Source organism: Diospyros lotus, chromosome 1, assembly GCF_014633365.1.
Source record: "Diospyros lotus cultivar Yz01 chromosome 1, ASM1463336v1, whole genome shotgun sequence".
Taxonomy (NCBI): Eukaryota; Viridiplantae; Streptophyta; class Magnoliopsida; order Ericales; family Ebenaceae; genus Diospyros; species Diospyros lotus.
In genome coordinates, this window is record NC_068338.1 from 19,929,808 (window position 1) to 19,951,151 (window position 21,344).

General features: G+C 34.3%; 1 pseudogene; it reads left to right on the forward strand.

Annotated features, from left to right (window-relative positions):
- The first annotated feature begins 689 nt into the window (after positions 1-689).
- Positions 690-17,115, forward strand: LOC127791229 (FHA domain-containing protein FHA2-like; annotated as a pseudogene).
- The last annotated feature ends 4,229 nt before the right edge of the window (positions 17,116-21,344 follow it).

The following is a 21,344-nucleotide window of genomic DNA, read 5'->3' on the forward strand; positions in this document are numbered from 1 at the left end:
TTATTATTATTAAAATTTGAAGTTGCCTGACGCATGGCCCACATTTTTAGGAGAAAATTTCAATTTTTGTTTTAAAAATTAAAACAAATATTATTTTAATTTTTTATTATAATACTTTTAATAATATGATGTAAAATATAATATATTAATAAAAATATTATAAACTATTTTCGATTATTAGAGACTTCTGCGTATTGTGAATGAATAATGATTCAGCCAAAGGGGGGAATCTCTCTTTGCCCCTGTCTGGCACAAACTTCAAAGGATGGGCAAATCTGTATTTTCATCCCTTCGACCGAAATTCTTGGCCCCAATTCGATATTTTTTTTAGATTACCCGCTATCACTCGCACCCCCTTCAAATCTGTCCCAGGATCATCACGAGAGAGGTAAATCAGGAATGTGCTTAGGTGATAAAGATTTTTTTTTTTTTTTGAAGTTGTAGCTACTGGCACTTACCAAGGACCACTCTCAGAAGGATACAAATTTTTTGCTTCTCCCAGGAATCGATCCCACATTGACAGTCTCCGGCGTGACTTTACAACCCATTCCTTTGCCACCTAGCTATACCGCTGGGGGCTCCCCAATTCGATATTTGAATCATATTATGGTTGTGAGAAATCGGATTTCCAATTGCGATCGATTCCTCTTTGTGGAGAGTTTCTCTCTGGATTCGAAAACTCGGTGACGATGGGAAGCGGCGGCGGCAGCGACAACGACGTGGAAACGGGGTTTGTGAAGCTGTAGGGGAAGACTTCGAGGGGGAATTGTGACAAATGGCCTACCAACGCATAACTTTTGGCCAAATGGCCTTTGACCAAAATAAGGTAAAAAAAAATAAATCAAAAGTTGAATAAATTGGTAAATGACGAATATACCCTTCTTTTCAATTTGCTCCCTAATCCCCTTCGTCTTTGTCATTTTCGCTAAGGGAGTTGCCCAACATCCTTGTCAATTTTGCTGAGGGAGCTGCCCAACATCCACGACAATGAGGCTGATAGGTGTGATTCGACCATCCTCTTCAATAATCATCAAATGGCCGCCACTTTCTCTGTCAACATTTGACCCGGCATGAACTGGAAATCCCCCAATCGGTAAGCTCTCGTTGCACGCCTTCTCTATGCATATATGTTTGTTTACCTATAATTGTGTGTCGTATTTTCAGTTTTGGGCATTTGGGTTTGCCGCATTTCAAATGTTCTTGGTTATTTGCTCGCACTTTGATGTTTCCCATTCATATGTTTTAGGGTTTTCTGTTTGGAGAAATTTCTGGTTGATCTACGTTTGAAGTAAATGGCGTAACAAGGTTACAAAAATCAAAATTTTTGGCCCTTAGTGTAGTGTAATGCAGTTGTGATGCCACCAATTTGGCACAGATTGTGACTTTTGTAAATCGTAGAAGTTAATGTAATTTGAAAATTTTTCAAGTTTTTTTTATTTTGCCTGTTGTATGTTTGAATGCTGTAAGAAACTTATGTATTTTGTTCCATTTTCCTTGTTGTCCATTTAATGTGATTTGGTTGATGAATGTGGTTTTGAATCGAATTTGAGATAAGGGGATGACAAATTGAACACATAAAATATCTTGGTTGAAAGTGGTTGTGAATCAGTTTGTTGGTTTTCAAACACCCTTGACAGCCAACCATGTGGATCAATTAGCAAATGGGCTAAATGGGTAAATGATTGGTAGTGTTGGAAGGATAATTATTTTAATCACCTATTGTTTCTTAAATAACAAATGCAAACGATTGGAAAAATATTGATTAGTTGTTTGCTTTTGTGTTTTTGTTTCTTTTATAATTAGAGATAGTCTTTTTCAAAACTAATTAGTTATTTGTTCGGATAGATGGAAGAACATTCTAACTAAAAAACTAATAGAACTACAGTGAGAGAATAGATGGTAAGATAACAGGATCAACAATACATCTTCATACTTTCCACATTGTGAGGTTCTTGATATGTTGTTAGTTACATATTCATACTTGACATGAGAGTTTCACCAAAGCAATTCAAACTTTTCTTGAACTACAGTAATGTAGAATTCACCATAATTTTATCTACCCTCACTTGAAAACGGGCAATCTGCATTATTCTTTACAAATAGGTAAAAAGGCATGTCATCTGGGATGAGTGTGGTTAGGTTAATCTGATAAAAGATTCATAACCGTGTCCAATGGACACCACTAAAAACCAAAGAAATGCATACGGACATGGTTGTGGTTACAAAATTAGAAAAATTGGCAATTATAAAAATTTTATTTGTAACCATACCCATAGCCAAAAACCATAACCTAAATCATATTAGTTATTATAATTTTATTTATTTGTTGTTTGTAATATTGTTGTAGCACATAGATTGTTGTAGAACTTTTGTTCTATAATTTTATTATTCGTTATTTTTTGTTTTAATTATTATTATTTATCTATTTAAGGTGTTTGTATTGTTGATATTTAAGTTTTTTTTTTTTGTATTATTTTTTTTTATTACTTGAATTTTATTTATTTAGTATGGTTATGGATAAAGTCCAGTGATTACATTATCCATTAGTTATGGGCATGGTTATAAAAATCCATAATTGTGTGGTTGTAGTTACAGATATGGTTATTGACATGCACCATTGTTACGGTTATTCCAAAAATCATAACCAATTCAATCCATGCCAATCACTAATGTCTTCTGCAATAAAATGCATCATGCTCTTGCAACATAAGTCCTAACAATCCAACAATAATCCAATATCCAACTTGACCATGTTGAATGCTAACCAAACCTTGGCCAAATAACACACTGACCATGTTCTTGATGTTGTAGCATTAGTGCATAAAATCAAATAATCCAAGCATGGCAGATTTCCAAACCTGCTCTAGTTGTATGTGCAGATAGTTTTTATTTTTTCTTTTTAAACCAAATTGACTTGCAAGAAACCTGCCACATCCATCTTTTGTTGCCCTCCAACATTTTCTGCATCAAGCTACTCCTATCCATCTTGCATTTAGGTTTACTTATTAAACAACAAGCAAGATATTCAGCCTTAACCCACCTAGTGGGATTAAAACACAAAATCTAATTCTCTATTCGCCAATCAATTTTTATCTATAGCTTTATTTTTTGTAAGATCTTTATAACTCATATCATACCTAAGAGTCTTCCTTCAAATTTTTCTTGGTCATCCTTTACTTCTTTTTCCAAGGACTTGTTTCATTTCATCCATTATTCTCATAAGAACCTCTAGTGGTCTTCTTCTCGCATAACTAAACCACTTTTAATTATATTTCACATACTTTATTTTCAATAAGAGCTACTCCAACCTTGTTATAAATGAATGACCTTATTTTTAATTTTATCTTTTCTTGTATTGTTATACCCCCACTATAACATTTTCTTCTCTATTATGTTCATATTTTGCACATATGGATGCTTTACTGCTCAAAATGATGTTCCATATAACATAGCTGGCCTTATAGGCATTTTATAAAATTTGGACGAATTGGCAACAATGTTTTTTTTATGAATTTTTAGATAACAGATACTAGGAAATAAAGTAAGGCAAAAGTTGAAATAAACGTTAAAGACGTGAATATGAAATTGGATAACACTTGAGTTAAGACAATTTCAGCACCAACCCGTTGATTCCCAAATTTTAGCAGAAAAGATTAGCAACATTAATTTAATTTCAGATATGAGGGTTTGTTATTAACTGCAATTAGACATGATGATAGTTCTAGTTTAAACAATCCCCATACATGATATGCGAGATTCTAATTTAAGCAACTACTATAAATTCAATTGCAATTAATACACAAAACAACTAAATTAATCATCCGGGTTTGGGTACAATAGCGTTTCCAGTTCTAGTAACTCCCATGCGTGGCATGAAAGCTTTAAGTTAGGCTTACGTTCCAATCCAAACCTAGTGATTTCTCAATAATTATTATACACCCATACTGAAATTTAAATTAATATCACTTATTTTAAGCGCAGCTTTCTTTGGGAATTATTGGCGTTGGACACTGTCATTGCTTTAACCCAAGATTGGATTTAGCTAATCATCTCCATTTAAAAGTTAATTGACAAGAATTTAAATAGCGTAATTTAAATAACAGAATTTAAATGACAGGAATTAAAATTACAGAAATTAATCGGTCATTTAGGCGGTGGATAATTTAAATGACATGAATTAAAATTGTAAAAATTAAAAGACAGAAATTAATCGTCTATTTAGGCGGTGGATAATAAATTAACAATAAATGACATAAGAATTCAAGAGAATAAAGAAAGAAAATAAGATCACAAGAGAAAACAATATAGAAAATAAGAGAGAACAAAAAAAATTCTCAAAAAGAGAATTCTAAGAAACAACTAAACTTTGATTCAAGAATAATAATCAACCTTACAAATGCAATCAAGTGAGCTATTTATAGTCCATAAGATGCAATACAAACCACACAATTTCAATTATTCAACTAGACATAATTATATCTAATAGGCACTCACACACTTAAAGTTAAATGGATTTTAGCTATAAAACACACTTAAAGTTAAATGGATTTTAGCTAAAATACACACCTAATAAAGCACCCATAAAGTTAAAATGGATTTTAGCTATAATATACACCTGATAGTTAAATAGATTTTAGCTATAATATATACCTAATAGTTAAATGGATTTTAGCTAAAAAACACACATAATAAAATACTCATAAAATAAATATTTAAAAATAAAAAAATAATTTCTACAATTGGGTTTTTGGTCTTCATTAGGATTAAAAAAAAATGCTTGGGCTTTCTCCAAATGATGTCTTCCATGAGATTGCTCAAGTTGGACCTTAAACATGTGTTGGGCTTTGGGCCTTCAATTTAATGGGCATGTGTTGGGTTTTAATTCTTCATGGATTGGTTTTGAATTCTTCATTCTTCAATCTAATTTGAGTCTCCAAGCCCACATTCTTCATGCCTACAAACGAACAATTGAGTGTTATTAAATTATATATTATATAGTATATTTATATAATATATTATATAGTATATTATATACTTATATATTATATAGATGCTCCATGCATACACTCCATTGAGTATATGTATTATGTTATAATATATATATATATTATATTTACATGTTTATTATAATATATTATATTATACATAACTATTTAATTAAATCAATTTAAAATCAAAACGGGAGTTATAATTATAATAAAATTTTACAAAATTAACCACTAATCACAGGCACCTACCCAAATTTAGGAAATGATGCACAATTGGTTGTTACCTACGAATTGCATAGCACTGTTAATTAAAATAAAAGTGCAACTTACTTCTAAGAATACAGTTCATATGAAGAACACATGTGCATCATTTGTCATTGAACTATTCTATTTTTGTAATTAGGATTCACTTTCACTTTGCTATGGAACTATTCTATTTTTTTATTCATTTGTCAGTAAAATTAGAACTTATTTCTAAGGAAATAAATTCAGACAAACTTTTATCTAATAAATCCAGAAGATTAGCTTATTCACTTGTGAGTTAACTATATATGATTCGTCAACTATACATATTAACTACTTTTAAGACCTGAAATTGATGTATTTTTTTTTTTTTTTATGTTCTGTAGAATATAAAGATGGAGTATGTAGTTGATGTTAAAGACAGGGTACGTGGCTGTTGATCTCTTAGGGTATGGCCACTCAAGAGGGGGGGTGAATTGAGTGATTAAATTTTTTCTCAATTTTAATAAATATTATTGATTAATGATTTTATTGAAAAATATATATTTGATAAATATAATAAATTATATTTGAGATTAATAATAAATATAAGCCACAAGATATAACAAAAATAAATATAATGAGGCACAAGACAATTTATAATGGTTCGGTGTCTTCACATACACCTAGTCCACTCTCCTAAGGTTTAACCACCTTTGGGGTTCCTCTAAATCAAAATCACCAAGATTTCCACACTAACTCACATTAGAAACTAAATACATACTTAGATTACAATGGGTTCTAGACAACCACTACACCAATGTTTTCTCCCTAACTCATATTGGAAACTAGATTCACCTAGATTTTAACGAATCTAGGAAACCTATACAATTCTCAATAATAATTTAAATGTTACAAATAATTTGTCCACACTTGGACACAAATAAGAAATTAAGAACAAATTATACAAGGTAATAATATTTAAATAAATAAATAAATTTGTAACCTCAAATGGAGAAGTTCGGATTTGTCGTAGAAGACTTGAAGAACTTTTCTCCACTTGTCTTGTGGCTCTTCGGTGGATCAACAATGAATGTTTGAGAGTCTTGGAATACTTGGAAATTAGCTTGAGAGCTTTTGAGAGTTTTGGATGTGTAATATGTGCAATGGATATTCAAAAAATAAGTTTTGGAGGAGGTATTTATAAGCATTTTAGCCACTAAAAAAATGATTAATATGAAATTTCAAATTCAAAAAAATGTTTAGACTTTATCAAACAATAAAAAAACATGTCTCACATTTAATTCAAAATAAATTTACTTTTGCATAAGAAATCAAGATTTTAAAATTCAAATATAAGATTTTGAGACATAAATGATTAAAACAAGAAAATATGTCTAAACAACAATTTTATTTAATTTAAAATAAATTTACTTTTTGCATGAGTAAGAGAAAACATGTCTAAAATCAATTCTCTTTAATTCAAAATAAATTTACTTTTTGTATGAGAAAGAGAAAACATATCTAAAAGTAATTCTCCTTTAATTCAAAATAAATTTACTTTTTGTATAAGTAATAAAAATATTTATCAATAAATGAAAATTAAAACATAAACTTTTGAGACATAAATGATCAAAAGTAGGAAACATGTCTAAAAACAATCTACCTTTAATTCAAAATAAATTTACTCTTTGTATCCACTTTTAATTCAAAATAAATTTATTTTTTTATATGAGAAAGAAATACATTTATATCATAAAAATATTTTTGTTAATCATCAAAACTTAATTAATATGAGCAAGTTAGCTCAACAATGACAAAATAAGCAACCGATGTAGGATACAAATGATTCACGATGTGTATTACAGTTTAGATGTCGAACACAAAGACCTTTTTACAAAATCATGCTTTGGACACTTACTCAATGTTGCAAACATGAAAATAGCTCTACAAATGGTTCACCAGTTGATTCTTAGGTTAGTCAAGACCTCCAAAGAGAATGAAGTATGGTTCAAATTTGGGAACCAGTTTGCAAGATTTGGGCTCAAAGAGTTCACTTTAGTTAAAGGCCTTAAAGCTGGAGAATTGGAATTTAAGGATGAGAGCTTAGGTCTACAATGTCATCTTTTGCAGAATCACTTCAAAAAGAATAAAGGAAAAATAATGAGAAAACAATTGTTGAGTGCATTCCAAAAATGTAGTGATTAGCATGACAAGTTTAAGCTGGGCTTTTTTTTTTGGCATATGTTTTGTTGGCCTCTGTAGAGAATACAAATTTGAACTTGTGGTAGTTTTATTTGGTTGATGATCTAGATCGATTCAACAACTACGCCTGGAGAAAGAGATCAGATAAATATATAATTGCGATATTCAGAGGTGATTTGGGGAAAAATGTGAAGCAATGTAGAAAAAATGATGGATATCCGTACAACTTTCACGGATTTTCTTTTGCAATCATGGTAATAGTTTTCAAAATTCTTTTTTTGTATAATGTTCTAATTAACTTGTAAACTGTAAGAAATCTTTTTCTTTCTACAGATTTGGGCGTTTGAAGCAATTCTTGATCTTGGGGAGGAGTTTGCTCACAAACTAGAAGGTGATAGAATTCCAAGAATGTTGGGGTGGGAATTCGAGCAGCCTATGCAGGAGGGAGAAAAAGTTAACAGGTTTTTGGAATATGAAATTACAATGATGAAGCTCAAGGTAAATTGCACATTAGTTCCTATATTGAAAGAAGCTGATGAAGAATTTTGGCAGGGAATGACCCCTCTTGATGATGTAGAAGATTCCAGAGTGGATAACAGCTTGAATGAAGATGGAGGAAAGGAGTCTGAGGAAGATGCACCATTTGTTTCCATGCACCATCAATTGTTTTAAGCTGTTTCCATGCACCATAAATATACAATTGCAATATTCAAAGCCTTTTTGGATGAGAATAATTGTTTCCTCTGCACATCCTCGCACTCAGGAATCCTCAATGATGTTCCACAGGGGATAAAATTTAAATTAATTGTTAAATTTGGGGTGTTGTTGTGGATAGTAGATTCACGTGGATAGACATCATGACCATTCTTGCCTGTCACAAGAGATTCTTCACGAAGATCTCGTCTTTTAGGGCTAAATGGAATTATATTCAAATCATCCCATTCTATAAAGTTTCCATCAGCATTCTCATTTGTCATATTACCCTCAGCTTGCACAAAATTTAATACTCTATTCACGCCTCCAAATTCTATTCCATCACCTGTTTGCATTTCATTCAATGAATCATCATGTGTTACAATAGTTGCATGTTCTTCGTTCTCTCTTAAACCATCATTTTCTTGATACTCCTCAACATCTTTCTTCAAAAAGGTTACACAAAGAGGGACTTCCATATAAATAGAGAGATACCATTTCGCATTGTTGTCACAATCAATCTTCATTAGTGGAATTGGAACGTTAGACATCCCAGGGACAATAGTTGTCATCTCTATATCATTTAATCTAGAATCCACCTCCAACGCCAATCGAACTTTATTGTATAGCTCCGCATAGGTAATGGTTTTTGAAACAAGAACATGAGTCACATTTGCTCGACCATTCCCTATATGCCTTCATGTCCACCCACCACTTTCTTTCTCCTCAAACTCAACGAAATAACAAACTAATATCCATACCTTATCCACGAGATCCATAACTGCAATTCAACATAAAACAAATACAATTCAATTGATCATATGATGAAGTGCTACATTATACAATTCAAAGTGTATATCATATATTTTTCAATAAAGATATGAGTGTCAACTATTAGAATAAGTTCAACAGCACTAAACTAGACATATTTTTATTGCCAGTTATCACACTCAAAAATATATAGATTATGACAGTTAAAAATGAGATAACGCTACTTATGCCGTTATACATTATAGATAACGACATACTTGTCTTTATTTTAGAGTGTTATTAAATTCACATATTAACTCACTGAAATGCATAATGATTGGTGTTCAAGAATTTTTCTCACTAAATTGAGATCTGACAGGAAGTGGAAAAATTTAAGACAAGAGCTTGTTTAAGGTTTCAACTTGCTTAGACTTAACTGGTAGCTGTAGTTTTCCAAATTTTCTGTACATTAATGTGATCAAACAGATTAGCAGAGATCAATATTGATTAAGTCTGATCAAGTCAGGTCAACACTGGATCAAGAGCCATTAGGTTTCATAAGAGACAGGTAATACATAACAAATATAATGCATGTGTAAGTCTAATACTAAAGTTCAAATAGTATGAGATTCACAAGATGGCTTGTTATGTTGTTGGGATTAAAAAGGTTATGTGGACAAGTAATTGTACAAAGTGTAAGGTGGATAAGGGGAAAGCTGAAGGATAAAAAAGTGAGGAATAGTTGAAGATTCATCTAATGATAGATATTTGTGCTCACAACTTCAGGAATAAGAAAATATATTGGTGGTGAAAAAATATATTCTGAAATATTATGCATATGATGGGTGTGCTACTGTCAAGATGCAAATGGCATAGAAAGTTCAGTTGGTGTGGGAAAATGGCAATTTTGTATCCACTACAGGATTATTCTTACTTTAACCAGGGCAAGAAAGGTGCCCGATCTAAATAATAATTTTTCTTAGAAATATTAGTGTTAAAAGGGACTTAGATTATTATCTGAAGTAGTTCTTGAGATTCCTATGGGAAACAAGTGCTCTGCATGGATGGTAATTGACAACTTGTATAGAATATTGTAACAAAATGGGATATTGACAATTTGTATAGAATATAGATCACATTCAAAGTTGTATATTTTGATAGTTAAAAATAAGATAACGACAGTAGTGCCGTTATACATTGCAGATAACGACATATGTGGTGTTATAATAAATTCGTAAGCATATATATATATCTGCAATAAACCAATCAAAAAATAAACAAAAACAAAAGGTGCAATAAATAATATATACATTTCTTGTTCTCTAAATGCAAATGATAAATGTGGAAGGATTCAACAAGTTTAATAATAAATCAAAGTTTAAAAAGGAAGATTATAGGATTTTGCTGTAGAATAAGAACAATGTGAGAGATGAAAGAAGAAATCAGATTTTCACCTGTTAATGTTGCTCTCTTGGTGACCCTCTGTGAATGCTGTGGGTTTGGGGAAGAAACAACTTTCTCCCACTCTCTTTGTCTATGAATAATGTGCGATTGGGTGGGGAAGAAACACAAATTACAACCATTAATTGTTAAAACAAGATGAGGGTAGTAAGGTCTTTTGACAAATATGGTTATTTTGGACATTTAATAATAAATTTTACCTTTTATTTAATACTTGAGGCCTTTTGTACAAATAACATTAAAAGAAGCTTTTTAATCAAACTTATCCTTCCAATAAGCTCTTTTAACTCAATCCCCTCGAGTACTATATGTAGAGCTACTCCATCATATTGGGCAACAACAGCAAGAAATCAACTGTCGATGTCGACCTCTCCTTCCTTGGCAGCGGCATGAACATCTCTCGCCACCACGCCAGCACCTTCTATGACTTATCGGGCATTTTGATTCAACTCCAGTAACCCAGATCTGATATTCAGATTTGGAACACGGGATTTCTTTTCTTCTTTTTTTTTTAGTTGTCTTTCTATTTTTCTTTGGTTGGTTTGGATTTTAATTATGCAACAATTCTTGGTTAATTTTGAGAATATTTTATTTATTATGAGTGATTAAATAATTGTCTAGACTTTTTAAAGGATCTTATGCATTAAAATTTTATTGATTACTCAATTTTTGGTTATGAATGTTATATCAATTACATTTATTTTATTTTAAACTTAATGTTTGTAATTGCTTAATCATCAATCAATGCGAGATTTGAAATTTCTTATTATGCTAGATATAGATAAATAAAAAATAGTCCTCGGACAAAATCACATACGTTAATAAGGGAAGACAGTGACTTGATTACATGCGGCTGCTTCGTCGAGGGCGTGCAACACCTTCCCGGTAACGCTCCCGTCAAGCTCGACTCTCAGGACCTCCTCCAGATCGGGGACAAGGAGTTCTATTTCCTTCTTCCCGTGCGCAGCATCCTCGGCGGCCCCATCGGCCCCCGGCACCACCTCAATTACCATCCTCAGCCCGCCGCGGCGGCCGCGCCGCATCACCACCAGTTGCTGCCGCCGGCCGGTAGGGTTGCGAAGGCTGGGAGGAGTAGGGTTATGAGTAGCAACAGTGAGTACTTTGAGGATGACTATGCCGATGAAGAAGGTCGTGGCGCCGGCGACGAGGGCTTGGTTCCGGCTAAAAAGTTGAGGAGGGGAGGGGATGGGCATGAGATGTACGGGCACATCTCGGCAGGTTCCGGTGGAAAGGGGGTGGTTTCGGGACAATTGGGTGAGTAAATATTAGCCTTCTTTTTGCTTTAGGAGAATATTAAGCACCAGAATTTTACTATGATGAATAATAAAGACGCTGCTTGTTGAATAGTTTTATCTAGACCATTACTTGGATTAACAACACTTTTCTTTTATTATCGTTTTCAGATTCTGACAATTGTCAATTTACAAATTACTTGCACCTAGATTCGATACGAGGCTTCCTGCTTTCATTTAGCTGGATATCTAGGTTTGTTTTTAAGAATTTTACCTTATCATCTAACTATGTATCATTCCGCAGGGTATGTGGCATTTGGCATTTGCTGCAAATTGATTCACATAATTTCACACCTGAGTTTAAGTTTCCTTTCTCTTTTTCTTGGATGAGTTTAGGTTTCATTTTACTGGCCAACACAGTATACGTCTCATTCTAACTGAGTGCTAGCTAAACTCTGATTGCACGGCCTTTTTTAGTGAAAGTGTCCTTTTCGCTACCCTCAATTTAGTGGCTAAAACAGGTCCATCATTTTAGGTGTCAAAATTCTGATTGATGGTTGGGATAAAGCAATTCGGTGAAACCTTTTATAGTTTGCTTTATGTTCAGGTTTCAAGATCTTGGAGGGAGGTGATTTTTGGAAACCACAGTTGTGTTTCCTATGTGCCTTTACTTTCAATTCAAACCCCAAGCATACTCAGTCTTGCCTACCAATGGAAGAAGTATTTAGTTGTTGTATGACATTAACTTTTATTACAACACTGTTGTATATCATGGGAAGTATATCTGAATTTAATTGGAAATGAAGGTTTTTTTTTGGTAGTATAGTTGCAATATGTCAGTATGGAAAACTGATTTAAAAACAGTGGTTTGCCTCCCAGACGTCTTTTGCTCCATGAGTTGGGACTAACTAGATACTCTGCTCCACTAAGCACTTCACTTATTTGTCAATGTTGACATTGTTGATTATTATTTTCTTTTGTTAAAACCAGTTTCCACATGGCATTGGTGCTTTTCAAAAATAGAGCTGCTAATGTTTCCCAACTGAGTTGTCGATAAATTAGCTAGGTAGTTAATATCTGCAACAAGGAGCAATCTTACAGGACTAGATCCCAAATGCAAAACCTTGATGTAATTGAAATTCCCCCAATAGTAACCTCTCTCTCTTTCTCTCTCTCTCTCTCTATATATGCGTGCACACATGCATTTGCATGACTACCTTGCCTCTTAACCCAAGCCATTTCCCCAGTGTTTGCACATCACTCAACTGTTGCCATTTTCGCTGGAGCTCCATCCACTCATGCACATCCCACACTTGCTTTTTGGTTCAGTATTTTATTTTTCTTCCCCTTGGGCCCATCTTGAAGGAACCAATTAGTAGAAGCCAAGCCACATTACTTCGTAATCTGCTGCTGTTCTTATAAATCTTATATATTTTAACTATATGCAAGAAGGAAAGGGTAGATAATAGAGAGACATCTTCTCCTTCTCTTCAAATGGACAGTTCCTGTGAATCTTATACACTACATGCAAAAAGGGACGGAGTGTTGAAGGTGAAATGAGATCTTCGGTTGAGCTGTATGAAAAAAATAAAGAATCTAAACATCCGACGGACAGTTTCCTATGCAAGTATCTAGCAAAATAGGTAGAGAGAAACTAAGAAAAACTTGGTGGGAGATAATTAGTATGATATGAATTATGAGGGCCTGCAAATGATAAGGTCATAGTTTGTAATGATATGACCAATCTCAGATAGGAGTTTTTTACTTAAATAGATTTTTTTTTTTAAATGATATTACCAAAATAATAGCCTCCCCAAACTATTTACTGGAGTAGTATTTAGAAGGCCACTCAGCATGCTGCGCAGGTGTATGCTTGCAAGGCTTGTGACAGAAAAGGACCCCTGGCAGAAGCTTAAAAATGCTCTTGGCAGGGTATTTTTAACCCAAGTCCTTGCTTCCCGCACTATAATTATTCTGAGTGTGGGAAGCAAAGCAATATGGTGAGTGATTGATTGAACACTTAGCACACAATCCTCACACTCTCACACAAAAACAGAAAGGAAACAAGAGACAAAAGGGTTTATCCTGGTTCGGACTTTGAATGAATCAAAGTCTTACGTCCAGACTGAAAGGCGATAACCACAATTCACTATATAGATCAGTACAAACACAGCCTTCACACACAGGCTTCCCTCACAAAGATTACAAAGTCTAATAATCCTAGGCTTTTCTCTCTCTCGTGTACATGCAGAAAACTGAAGAAAATGCGCATCAAAAACATAGCCGGCCCCTCTATTTATAGAGTATAGAGGAGGCAGCAATTACAAGACATTTAAAAGAAAGAGCAAAAATTGGTACTAACTGTTACATGGTTAGTTACCATTACAATGACTTTTAAAACTTAAAAAAAACATTCGATTCCTTTAATGCCTTTATTCTGATTTTAAGACTTACTTTGTGCAAACTTCAACACAATATCTATAAACCTATAAATGCTGCTGAGGGAGCTCCAAAATGCTCCCCCCTGCAGCTTTTATATGAAACACATATATAATACCAATAATACATATATCTAATACATGTAATGAATGTACCCCAACATATATGTAATACAATATATCACGAAATATGTGCCATTAAAAGAAACACAATTAATGGTACACACCCACACACATACATGATGACTGCCTTTAATGTTATATACATATACATTCCCCAAAACTGCTTCAATAGACAGTGTTCATCATATTGTGTGTGAGAGTATTTGTCCTAGCTTCAATCAACAGTGAATTGGTTACAGATTAGATTTTGTGCTTGCTTACTCTGTTGGATTGTGAGTAAGACTGGTCAAGACTCAAGACTAAGAGATAGAGAGAGCGAGGGTTCAATGCAGATAAGGGTTCATGCAAAGTAATTTGGGGATTTTGTTGTTGTAACTCACATCGGCATAAAATGGCGTCATATAAGTAGCCTGACTTAAGTCTGATATTGTCCGTAGGCAATATACGCTCTTCATATGTGCGTTTTATCAGCTTTGTGCATTCGAACACTCTTGGCAGGGGCGTTTCTCTGTTTCAGCATGTCATGTGAGCAATCGTGCCTGTGTAGCTGCTGAGTGGCCTCCTCAATACTATTCCAGTAAATAGTTTGGGGAGACTACTATTTTGGTAATATTGTTTAAAAACAATACTATTTTTTAAAAACCTCCCTCACATAGTGGCTTAAAGGCTTGAGATGTTGTTGTTGTTGTTAGGAGAGGGCTGTGCCAAGGCCAACTGTCCTCTATATTGGGGAAAAAAAGCAAGATCTTAAATCTATGAATTGGCTGTTCAAACTCTGAATGGTTCTTTTGTTTCACTCTCCCCATATTGCATCAACTAAAAGGATGTGAAAAAACAAAGCAACAGTCACTTGCCATCAAACATTACAAAAACCACTAGAGCTGCCAGAACCTGTATAAAATGACTGAATAATGCTGTTTGTTGGATTCACAAAAAAATCACAATCCCTTGGTGTATATTCCTCTTTTTTTCTTTTTACTAATATTGAAAAACAAAAATGAAGTACATAGGTAAGTTCCTCATGGAAATTTACTGTAATTTTTTAGTAGGACGTGGCTTTGTTGATTTTGCCTCTTCCAGAGGACATGATGAAGCCTCTTGTGCTTCCATATGAATGCAAATCGTTACAACCTGCTGAGAAAATTGAAAGAATTGAATAGTGACATGGAGCTGTACATCAGAACTTGTTTCTAATGGTGCTCTGTACCATTAACATGATATTTATCTCCAGTCCCTGCAGATAAGAAGGTTGAGGCAAGGTCCAGAATCGACAGAGATTCCGATAATCATCAACTTCTTCAGTTGGAAGAGAAGGATGTGGTATCATCTGTAGCTACAGTGCTTTCTGATCTTTGTGGCCCTGGGGAATGGATGCCAATGGAAAAACTCCATACAGAGGTAACTTTGAAACATTTTCCTTCTGGACACTGTTACTGGTGCTGAAATCATTGGCCAGTTTGGGGTAGTGAGTGTGAATGCAAAGGTAGAATGAAGTAGAATGGGCCTTTTGCCCATTCGCCATTCCAATCCGGCCGATGACTTTTGCATATATTACATTATTCTTTTCCTTTTGCACCGTTGCTTTCTATGCATTAGTTGATTGTGATCTCACCCATAAGGTTAGTTGTGTAGTGCCAAGGATTTACTGTTCAATGGTGCTGAAAAGCTTCTTACTGGCTTATTGTTTTTCTTATCCTGAATGATCATAAATGATCAAAGGCCTCCATCTTTGCTTGATGTTTAGACAATTACAGGTCAACCAGTGAGAATTAAATAAAGAGCAAACGTTTTCAACTATTCTGGTCAATTACAGCTAATGTTTGGTTTAGTCCACTCTCTGGGATAATACAGAACCTTCAGATTCTTGGAATCCTTTTTACTTTCTTGCCTGATTAGAAATCCATTTTAAACGACCACCTTCTACTTATTTTTGCTCCTCCCTTCACTTTGAAACATCATGCATTAAATTGCATATTGGCTTGACTTTAGGTATTCATAGCTGTAGTTAAACTGAATTTTGTTCCTTAATGCATGATCAATATATCACCGCTTTCAAACTTGACATTAATTATAAGGAAATTTGTACATCAGTTGACTGAAAGCTACCTTAAAATTTGATTTGGGAGTATGGTTCCTTTAGGCAAATGGGAAAAACTGCCTTTCTTAGGAAACATTTGTTCTTGCTAGTATTGTTCAAGTTTTAAGGATTGAGTACTTTGACCTAGTACCTCTGAGATCTCGAGTAGTCCAGCTGCACTGCACTGCATCTCGAGTACTTAGACATTCTACTGTTCCAGTGTACCTACATTAAGTCAGATAGTTGTGCTTGGCTTTCTCCATTGTTAGGCAGTCCATGATAAGGGCTACTGATTAGGCTTTTTTACATGGGATTTGAATTAGCTATTGCATCAATGCTGGTCTCCAGTTTCTTTGAATTAACTATTCCACTTGAATTAGGCACTATTCTCTGTTTATTCTTCGGCTCCAGTTTCTTTGGGGCCTCCAGATCCTCAGAATACAAACTCCTATTTTCTTGTTGGTGCAGTTGTTGGACCAATACAGCAATGTTTGGCATCACAGTCGCGTGAGGAGATATCTCACACCGGAGGACTATCCTGGTCCTGAATCGATGGGGAAACCATGGTTTGGATTGCTCATGTTGTTGAGGAAGTATCCGGAGCATTTTGTCATCAATACAAGATCCAAGGGCCGGGTAACCCTAGAGTTCGTCTCTCTTGTATCACTGCTTTCATGAGATATTGAAGCCTCGCCATAAATGCTCCAAGGGCTGTGCAAACCCAAGAGCCCGTCTCTCTTTCCCCGTTGCTTTCATGAGATCTTGAATTCTCGCCTGTTATGACTCTGATCTGTATGTACTTAACCCTGGAACGTGTTAAGCAATAACTTAGGATAGCGGATGTAAATGACCCTCTCGGATGTCAATCATGATATTTGTATATTTATCATTTACAACTTCATGCACATCATCCCGTGTTTGTTTGACTCTTTTGGTGCCTGTCTTCTCCCCTCCTGAGCCAAATGGGGCCACATATGTTTGCGGGATGTTTCATTGGCTCATTTTTGCTCCGTCCTGCCACGCCATGTGAATTAATGATCGTTTGGCTTGATTCTACTTTGCCCCTTTTCTAAAATCTCAAAATAAGTAACACGTTTTCTCCGGGTATAATTGTTTGGTTTTGCTATCTCACTGTAACCATCTGTAGACGGAATCAGAGTTTTCTACTCTTCAGCCAATTCTACCCAGCAGCAAAACTATGAAGCTTTTAGACAAGAAAAAAGAAGAAGCATTCTTCCAAATGTAACTATAAGTTACAAACAAATGACAAGACACCTGATGCATACTTGTCCCTTAATTAATCCTGCATACTTGTGCTTGTGCTTCTGCCGTACAAATTTACAGGCCCATGCCAGTACATGAATTAGCCAGCAACGGCTCACAAGTTCAAGGGTGCTGAAGCTCAGGAAATACTCCTCATGGCATCGACTGGATGTAATTCTCATCCACAGTATAGGTCTCATTCTCAAAGCTCGGGATGTGCCTATAAAATGGAGTCACATCCAGAGGAGGGAAAAAAACTGAGAATATCCCTACTTGCTGCGAATTGTTATTTTGAGGTCGAGCCTTACCAGGAGGCGAAGAAAAACGAAAAAAGAAGCGACAAGGAGTACAAGTAGTATAATGTTAAATCTCATGATTCTTCTTTGCTAAGGTCATCAACATTCCTTAGAGCAGAAAGCTGCTGCTCCCGAGCTTTCTTTGCAGCAAGAGCTTCCTCGTCCAGCACTTGGATCGGTGACCATTCTGGCAGCCTCAACCACCCACCATTCTTATGTGAACTGTCACTGCTCCCCAGCATGGATTCGCGGAAGCTCTTTAGAGCAGGTTTGAATTTTAGAGTAGCAAAATCTACTGTTGTTCCCAAAGCTGCAAAGATGATGGAGTATCGGATAGCATCAATTTGACCACCTGAAAAATCAACGACTTGAAAGGTTAACCTCTGGGGATAAAGAAGAAAAGTTAAGACGGCCTTGAGCATATATTTTAAAAGAACATGGTAACAATTGGAGCTTGATTTATTAGAAGCTTTCATGACATGGTAACAAGGGAACAACCTTTCATAATGGACAAGCAAAAGGCTTCATGCTCTTTAGTAGGAGACAGACATGAACACTTCATATAATATAATATTGTGTGTACATATGTGTAATATCCAAAACCATCTTATTGACCGTTAAACATAATTCTAGGGGCAATTTTTTTTTTCCTAATAGTTTAGAGACTCAAACGTCATTTTTTTTCCATAATTTGGGGAACAAAATGAAAAATTTAGATAGTCCAGATTTTAGCCCTGCCATGACACAAATTTCTTGAATATTCTTGGGGATTATTTGATTTTATTTCTCTAGATATGATATGATTTAAATATTTTTAATTAATAAAAGATAAGATAAGATTATTTGATTTTATAGATATAAATAAATTGATTTCTCTATATACGATATGCTATGATTTAAATCTTTCTAATTGATAGGAGATAAGGTAAGATTTGAATTTATCTTATGGAAAATAGGATATATGAAGAAATTGATTTCTCTAGATACAATATGATATGATTTAAATCTTTCTAATTGATAAGAGATAATATAAGATTTGAATTTATTTTATGAAAAAAAATGAGATATGAATAAATTGATTTTTCTAGATACAATATAGTATAATTTAAATCTTTTTAACTGATAAGAGATAAAGTAAGATTTGAATTTATCTTATGAAAAAGAGGATATTTGATTTAAATATTTCTAATTGATAAGAAATAAGATAAGATTTGAATTTACTTTATGAAAAAAAAAATATTTGATTGAGATTTTGATCATATAGGATTCTTGACTATAAATATGGCTTTCCCTCTTCACAATTCTTCACTTCCCCTTTCCTTAGTTGGTCGACCCCACCCTCTTTTTTCTTTGTTTATTCATTTCTTACTATAAGCAAGACAACAAGGTGTGAAGGTTTTGATTAAGAGAAAAGAGTTAAAGATCTATTTTATTTCAATTAAGTTGAATGTAAGTGTATTATAAACTATTTTCGTGTTTAAATACAACAACAACAACATATCCAGCCTTTATCCCACTATGTGGGGTCGGCTACATGAATTCTAGACTTCTATGTATTTCTGTCTTTTGTCATATCCTCATTTAGATCCATATATTTCATATCAAATTTTAATGTCTCTCCCAAAGTCTTCTTGGGTCTATCTCTACCTCTTTTTGTGACTAATTATTCCATTTCATCAACTCTCCTCACAGGAGCGTCTCTTAGTCTCCTTCTCACATGACCAAACCATCTTAGTCTAATCTTTCTCATCTTCTCCTCGATTGGCACTACTCCTACCTTATTACGAATAACTTCATTTCTAATTTTATCCTTTCTTGTATGTCCGCACATCCATCTTAACATCCTCATCTCCGCTACACTCGTCTTTTGCTCATGCTGGTATTTGACTGCCCAATATTCTGAGCCATACAGCAAGACTGGTCTTATAGCTGTTCTATAAAATTTTTCTTTCAATTTTAATGGGATTTTACCATCACATAACACTCCCGATGCATTTCTCCATTTTAGCCAACCTGCCTTAATTCTATGTGCGACACCCTCGTGGATTTCTCCATCTTTTTGAATCACTGATCCCAAATATCGAAAATGGTCTTTTCTTTGTAAGATTTGGTCTTCTAATTTTATTATAACATCATCCACTTTTGCATTTTTACTAAATTTTCATTCCATATATTCTGTTTTCTTTCTACTTAATTTAAATCCCTTAGATTCTAAATTGTTTCTCCACAACTCAAGTTTAGTGTTCACTCTTTCTTTTGTTTCATCCACCAACACTATGTCGTCTGCAAATAGCATACACCATGGCACATTTGTCTGAATATCTTTAGTGAGTTCATCCATTACTAGGGCAAATAAGTATGGACTTAGTGCAGAACCTTGATGCAGTCCTATTGTAGTTGTAAATGGTTCAGTATCCCCTCCGCATGTTTTGACCCTTGTCTCTACACCATGATACATGTCCTTAAGGGCTTGTATATAGGCTATTTTGACTCATTTCTTCTCTAAAACCCTCCATAATACTTCTCTAGGGACCCTATCATAGGCCTTTTCTAGATCTATAAACACCATATGTAGGTCCTTCTGATGATCTCGATACCTTTCCATTAGACGCCTCAGTAAATATATAGCTTCCATTGTTGACCTACCAATCATGAAACCAAACTAATTTTCTAACACCTTTGTTTCCTTTCTGAGCCTCTACTCTATTACTCTCTCCCAGAGTTTCATGGTATGACTCATTAACTTAATTCCTCTATAATTTTCACAGTTTTGAACATCTCCTTTGTTCTTGTATATAGGAACCAAAGTACTCTTCCTCCACTCATCTGGCATCTTTTTTGATTTAAGGATGGCGTTAAATAGTTGCGTTAGCCAGGAGATGCCCTCTTCTCCCATGCATTTCCATGCTTCTATTGGTATATTATCTGGTCCCACTGCCTTATGATTTTTCATCTTTTTTAAAGCTTGCCTTATTTCATTTGAACTTATGCGTCGATAGAATGTGTAGCTCACATTCCCTTCGGAATTACTAAGATGTCCTAACCTAACTCTTGTGTCACCACCATCATTGAATAATTTTGTGAAATACTCCTTCCAGCTCTCCTTAATCGCTCCCTCATTTACTAAAACATTTTGATTGTCATCTTTTATGCATTTCACTTGATTTAAATCCCGTGTTTTTCTTTCTCTTGCTTTAGCTAATTTATATATATCCCTTTCTCCATCTTTTGTATCAAGTCGTTTATATAGATTCTCATATGCTTTTGACCTTGCTTCACTAACAGCTCTTTTTGCTGCCTTTTTTGCTTCTTTATAATTTTTTTAATTTTCTTCATTGTTGCATTGATATACCGCCTTATAACAAGTTTTCTTATTTTTAATTTTCAATTGTACCTCTTCATTCCACCACCAAGAGTCCTTAAGGTTAGGGGCTCTACCATTTGTCTTTTCAAGGACTACCTTTGCCGTGCTTCTCAGAGCATTAGCCATTTCTTTCCACATTTGGTTTGTCTGTCTTTCTCCATTCCATTCCCTTCTACCCCTTAATTTTTCTTTGAAGATTAGTTATTTCTCC